Below are 7,355 nucleotides of genomic sequence, written 5' to 3' on the forward strand. Positions count from 1 at the left end.
GGCCATAAATTGCTACTGATTTCATTACATCCCACGAGTCTACTCCTTCCTCAGTTCTCCTAAGAGGATAGAAAAATGTTTTATTTTTAAAATTTAAAAATAGTTATAACCAATTCAGTGAGTTTTTTTTTAGTTCCTACTATGTACTATGTACTGTGATAAAGAAGTTGAGCAATTCACAATCCTAACTCCGAGTCCACCAAGCTCATGTTCCAGTGTGAAACAGGTACCTAAAGCAGACAATTTCCAATCTGGTGGCATAGTGCTGCAACACGGGGGACAAAAGGGAGCCTGGGAGCACAGTTCAAACTGAATGTCCTCTCCGAAGCAAGCAGTGGAAATTAGAAGCAAATATTCAATTATTGAGGAAATATTTTGAAGTGCTCAAATGTAGTCATTAAAATGGAGAGCAGAATTGCTGCATTTACACCATGATGAATTTTGATGGCCAGGGAAAGAGGTGAATTTCTTGCATAAGCTTTGGTATATGACATTGTCTGAATCATTTAGTTCTAAGTATTTTAGTTTCCCCTATGATTTCTTCTTTGACTCAAGAATTATTTAGTCATGTATTTCTTATTTTACAAGTGATGGAGGGTTTTTAAAAATTATATTTTATTATTATTAATATCTAATTGTATTAGTCAAGGGTCTCCACATAAGCAGAACCAATAGGATGTATATACAGCTCACATGATTTTGGAGGCTGACAAGTCGCAAGATCTTCAGGGTCAGTCAGCAAGCAGGAGATCCAGGAGAGCGAGTGTGTCCGTTGAATTGGAAGGTGGAAAAAGTCACTGTCCCAGCTTGGAGGCAGTCAGGCAGAGGAATCCTCCTTTATTGGGGAGAGAGTCAGCCTTTTTGTTCTGTTCAGGCTTACGTTCTACTGGAAGAAACCCATTCACGTTAGGGAGGGCCGTCTGCTTTACTCATTCTACCCATTCAAATATTAATCTCTTCCAGAAACATCCTGTCAGACTCACCTAGAATAGTGTTTGACCAACTATCTGGGTATTCTGTGGCCTAGTCAAGTTGACACATAAAATTAACCATCACTCTATAAGTCATAACGGTTATAGAATATGATCTCTATGACAAGTCTTTGAAATTTGTTCAGAATATATTTATGGCCGATTTGGGATCATATTTCATATGGCCTTGAGAATAATATGTATTCTCTAACTGTTGGTTACAAGATTTAAATTTGCATGCATGTGTGTTTGTGTGTATGTAAATATATGACTTTGAATAAGGTAGTCATTTTAGCAGATAGAAAACTTCAAGTTATTTTTACCTAAAATTCATTGTGACTAGGAACTTCAGAAATCAAAACAACAAAAATGATATTAGATTCTTGGACTACTTCTCAATGATGTACCGTACTTTTATTAATATCAAATTTTGTATTTAGAAACAATTGAGTGTCTATCCTTTACTCAGTCCACATTTTGTGCATGATATTTTCAGCATGATCATTTTTCTTTTTCTCAGTCAAGGGTCCTTTCTGGTTTCTTAAAATCTGTACATTGGAAACATAAAGGAGAGAAAGAGACACACTTACTCTGCTATCCCCAATTATAGCTGTTCCCTGAGGCAAAGAACACAGAATGGCCAGGGAGACTGGTTGAAGAGTCTGGGGAATTATGGGGAAAGAGGAAATAAAAGGACAAATAAATCCCAAAATAATTTTTAAAAATTGCTAAATTAGATAGAACTTCCCCTACAACTAAGGTAAATTGGCCATTCCAAAGCTCTGTATATTCCCTCTGAATGAAAATATGCCTTCATAAACTCACACTCTTTTCACATTTGCTCTGGATGTCAAAATGAGCCAGTTTATCGTATCGATGTTTATTTGGTCCACATAGGGCCGAGAGTGTAACATAAATTACCAGGCAGTTACTGTCCGGGGGCAGCCTGATGTAAGTCCCCTCTTGCTAGCAATAACATGATCCAGACTAGTTTTAAAACTGAAACATAAGTAAGCAAATGAAACTCATAGCACTCTGTCCCATATTGAGTCTAATACTCTGCTGCTGTCTTGCTATGCCTCAGTTAGCAACTTCAGTTTCAAGCTAAAAATTATGAAACTACTTTAACCCTAGACCACAACGAAGAATTCCATGATTTAATAGTTCCTTCATGAGAGCATTACTGATTTGTGTTTCTCAGGCAGCTTAATCATACTCTGATCATATCTTTTCTTTTGGAGTCTCTAGTAGATATACAAGCTTTGTTACTTGTTAAAAAAAAGGAGAGAGAATAAAACTCTCTATACACATTTATATTCCAATCCTGACAAATAGCTACTGGAAAGTTATTTATTCTTCTGCAACATTTTTTATATTCTATCTGCTAAATTTTAATCATATAATTGGCTAAATTTATATCTTGGAATGCAAATAAGAACTATTTTGTGTTCTTCACCCAAATCTCCTAGCATTCCTTTTCCCCATGTTTGTGTCTGTGGAGGGCACCCTTTTATTTGCTTTTGCTTTCAATCGCTTGAGGCATTTAAGGAGGACTGTCTTTGCATTTTGGAGGCCTCTTTTCCCACCTGGAGGATGCTCCTTAACCAATGACTGATGGGGGCTGGAGTACACAAGCCTCAACTGCCTTGCCTTGGCTCAGGACAACTCAAGCATAATTTGAGTTCCAGAACATCTCTGCGGGGTCAGGCTGACGCTACCATTCTGAAACTTGGGCTCCGATGTCTACTCTTCCTTCTCCTGCTTCCCCTACCATGTTCATGGTTTCCCCAAGAGCATTTCCTTATAAATCACTTACACATGGATCCTCAAATCAAGGTCTGCTTTTGGGTACTTAGCATAAATATATTTAACCTTAAAGTCACAGGTAAAATATGTCTCTTGCCTGATCTTTAATTTGATGGGAAGTATACCTGAGTTTACTGTTTAGACTCTCTAATAGTTTTGAGCCCTCATTTTTGCAATACAAACAGCAACACAATTTTATGCTTTTTGTTTCATTCATAATTTATTAAGTAATATTCCTATTATGCAGATAATTCAAAAACTGCAGCATTTCAAAGCCCCATTTTATCTATAGAGATATAATAAAATAGACTTGAAACTACCAGAAATTACCAAGAATTCTCTGGTGTATACCACACAGTGCGCACTCACTCGTTCCCTCTGGATTCCATGTGAGAATGTGAAATTCTTCCAGACTTCATGGTCATTTTCAGAATTCTTGGGCTGTTGAAATAAACTGACAGTCAGCTATATTAGCATTAGTACAGCTAGATAGGTCACTGAGAAAAGCTACAAAAAATAAATATTATTTTTTCCTTTAGAGAAGGTTTTACATAGTATACAGCTAGGGAGAGGGCTCTCTTGAAAAAAAGCAAGCAATTAGTCATCTGATATTGACTAAGCTCAAATATTTGTAGCTGGGTCAAAGGTAGTGGTGGTTTCCGAGGAGGAGAGTGTATTGCTGGGAGAAACCAAACAGGAGAAAGAGGGTTTTTACAGAGGATCAAACCATAAAAAAGCCAAAACAGAAATTGCACACCTAAAATTTATTCAACTATTGTTCCAGAGTACAAGGGACTGAGTAGAATAGAAAGTGAGAAATCATGAACAAGGGATAAGCACATAAAATGGAGGCTCTTGAAGAGTGCTTGGCTAGATGGAAGAGATATTTATTTTAGTCTATCACAGTGGTCATAACACTATGCTATATACCATAATAATGCAAGCTTAAGTTTTATAATTAAAAAGTGCTCTTTTACAGATTAACTCAATTTTTTATTGTAAAATCTAAAATCCTTTTCCCCTCCACACATCCATGCAATACTCATGAAGCTTGTTTCTACCCAGACCACAAAGAAAATTCCAGTAAATTATAAAATTCAAGATTGTATAAGTCGTATTTTGTATTATAGTGATGTACAAGTTAATTTGAAAAAAAGTCAGATAAATAATAAACAAAAAATCTACTGGATGATAAAGGAAATACAAATTATAATTTCAATTTCAGGCCATAAGATTTTCTCCATTTTAAAGCATTCAAAACTAGATATGTGCGTGATTTACTGTGAAAAATAATATGGATCCATATCAAAATGTTGGTGAATAAATATGATTTTTTTTTGTTTTAGGTATAAGCACATATATATACATATATATGTGAACTTATTAATTACATATATGAACTTATTTTCGAGTAATTGGTCCCATTTGTGTTAGTGTAGTAGGCAGAAGTATAAGATGATCCCCAATAACTTTAACCCTTTATAGTGTCTTCCCTGTGAATGTGTATGGAACCTGTGAATTCCATGAGATATCACTTTCCTGATTATATTATATTGTACAGCAAAAAGGAGATTTTCCAAATTGGGTCTGATCTAATCAAGTAAGTTCTTTAAAAGCAGAAAGTTTTCTCTGCAGACGAAGAAGCTAGAGGGATATACTACTCCTCACCTGGAGGACATGAACTGCCATATTTTGAACTGCCTGTGAGGGTCGTGCGTCAAGGAACAATGTGTGGCCTCTAGGACCTCAGAGCAAACCCCAGCTGACAGCCAACGAGAAACAGGGGCCTCAGCCCATAGCTGCACGGTAATGAAGTCTGCCAAATGCCAGTGAACTTAGAAGCAGATTCTTTCTGAGCCAAGCTTCCAAAGGAGAATGCAGCTTCACTGACACTTGGATTTCAGCCTTGAGACCCTAAGCAGAGTACCCAGCTAACTCACAGTCCTGACTCACAGAAACCATGAGATAATAAGTTTGTGTTGTTTTAAGTTGTTACATATGTAGTGATTTGTTACACAGAGATAGAAAACTAACACAGTTGAATAAGTGGTATCTTCTACACATTCTTTACCAAGCATTTAACAAATTCTACTTTTGCTTCTTTTGAATTCATCCGTAACATGGTAAGCCTTAAGGCAGGAGCAAGAAAGAGTTTCATTTGGGTTACACACAAAATGGAGTATCGATTATTCATCTCAATGGTATTTTAGAAGTATATTTCTTGACATGAAAATATGTCCCGAATACATTGTTAATCTAACAAAATAATTCGAAACATATTTAACACTTTATTCCTTCTTCTTCTACGTATGTGTTCATATGATTGTGAGCGTATCTGCGTACACACACTACAATTACAGGTGATACTTTGCAAGGTAAGTCCCAAAATGTTAATGGAAAATTTTCACGGTTGGTGGAATTCAGGTGACTTATATTTTCTTATTTTCTACAGTGAATATTAATTATGTAATTTTAAAATATATCCATAAGAAGTTAATCAAACACTGTGCACCAGAAATTTATGATATTTAATGTGAGGTCCTAGACCTTTAATTTTCTTTACTTTTCCTTTTAAAAAAATTTCACTGTTATTATTTTCATTGCACTGTTAAAGATGTTTGTAATATCTGTGTATTAATCAAGAGTTCTCCAGCGAAAGAGAACCAATGGATATATATAGATATATGCAAGAGGAGATTTATAATAGGAATTGGCTCACATGCTTATGGAGGCCAGAAGTCCCACAGTCTGCTATCTGTAAGCTGGAGAGTGAGGAAAGCTGGTGGTGTAATTCAGTCTAAGTCAAGAGGTCTGAGAACCAGGGGGCAGTTGATATAGGTTCCAGAGTCTGAAAGGCTGAGAACCAGGAGCACCAATGTCCAAGGACAGGAAAAGATGGACGTTCTAGCTCAAGAAGAGAGAGAAAATTCACTCTTCCTTCACCTTTTTGTTGTACTCAGGCCCTCAAAGAAATGGATGATGCCCACTCACATTTGTGAGGTTGGAACTCTTTACTCAGTCTACTAAATCAAATGCTAATCTCTTCCAGAAACACCCTCACAGACACATGCTGAAATAATGTTTTCCCAACCATCCTGGCATTCCTTAGCCCAGTCAAGTGGACATATAAAATTAACCATCACAATCTGCCTAATACATCAGAACAATGTAAGAAGGGTCACTCTTAAGCCACATATTGAACAGAAAGGCCACAACATGAGTCCCATGGTAGATCTGTCATATACAAATCAATAACAAGAATTTATTAATGCCTCAGCAGTGCACTTATAAGCACTGGGGACAACAGTTAGGCAATGTGTCCTTGTCTAGTTGACATCAGAATACTGCTTATGCACGGTACACATTTCTTTGTACTGTATTTACATAGCTTAATAGGGTTTCGAAAGGTCAGAATCAGAGCTGTAGACATTGGGAACTGTGAATTACATACAGAGGTGTTGTTGAATTCTTAATTATATTATTAAATGGTTTACATAAGGTTAGTTTCTACCAAAAAATAGTTTGCTCTTGGTATACATTAATTTAAAACTTGTATTTTCACTTATTTTTCAGACCTTTATATCAGATGAGAAATTACTATGTGCCAGGTTCACAGCAAATAAAAACAGTCCTCCTGTGTCATTCTATATTTTCCTGTAGGATATTTGATTGCTGTCTTTCTCTAATTGGTGAAAACCAAGAATTATCATTAGAACAAGATGAATGTGTTTTCAAAAAGTATTATGGGAAGACTTTGGAAATAGAATGTTAACTGAATAAAGATACTGACTAGTTTAAATTGTTTTTCCATTGCTTTTTTTAGTTTCTCATATGCATTTTAAAATAATCCCAGAAGGGGTCGTAGAAACAACTGAAGTTCCAAATGACTTAAAGAAAATGACTATACCAATAGGAATTATGCAGAGAGTTTGCAAGAACAAAAGTGAAATTTTTCCAATCACAGTGACTTTATTCTCTTTTATGTTGGTTCCTATTAAAGCACATGTGAGAATAAGATTTTCCTACTTTTAGGTGAGACTACATTTATTCTTTGTTAAGGGAGGTTTGCTCTCCATCCAGGAATCTCATGAACTGCAAGAGATTAGGTAAATCAGTCAGAAGGGAAGTCCTTACCAAGTAAGCAATTCCTTTGCAACCACCTTCGATGGAAAAAATGAATGTTTAAGAGGCAAATGAGTTTTCAAAACTGTTTTAAGTTTTAATAAATTTTGCCTGACTCTTTTTGTGCGAGTAAAATATAAGATGTTTGGGTAACGTTAGGCTGACCATTAGACCAAAAACATTGTTTTAGATCAAGAATGAGATATTAATGAACAGAAGTTGTTTGATGATAACCATAATAAGATAAACCGTATAATGCTGAAAAGACAGCTTCTATGCAGAATGAAAGAACAGAGTTCAAACGCTTTTGACAGCTTAAAATGAATGGGATATAAATGTATAACTTTGTGTATAGGTTCAATAATACAACTAGGAAGTAAAGATTTGGGGAGACTTGGCAAAAGCTCGTGTGAATGAGTCGAGTTTTTGCATTGTTCTTTGGCTCCATTAGAGCCA

General features: G+C 35.7%; 1 long non-coding RNA gene across 2 annotated transcripts; it reads right to left on the minus strand.

Moving 5' to 3' along the window:
• Nucleotides 1-557: 557 nt before the first annotated feature.
• On the minus strand, nucleotides 558-3,396 carry LOC139082659 (uncharacterized). Of its 2 annotated transcripts, none has more exons than XR_011538866.1 (3): nucleotides 3,108-3,396; nucleotides 1,562-1,633; nucleotides 558-883 (listed from the first exon to the last, which is right to left on the minus strand). It is a non-coding gene; the product is annotated as an uncharacterized lncRNA (long non-coding RNA). The 2 variants fall into 2 exon arrangements; XR_011538867.1 differs by having other exon boundaries at nucleotides 558-886.
• Nucleotides 3,397-7,355: the final 3,959 nt, after the last annotated feature.

This window comes from Equus przewalskii, chromosome 3 (genome assembly GCF_037783145.1).
Source record: "Equus przewalskii isolate Varuska chromosome 3, EquPr2, whole genome shotgun sequence".
In the NCBI taxonomy this organism is placed as follows: Eukaryota; Metazoa; Chordata; class Mammalia; order Perissodactyla; family Equidae; genus Equus; species Equus przewalskii.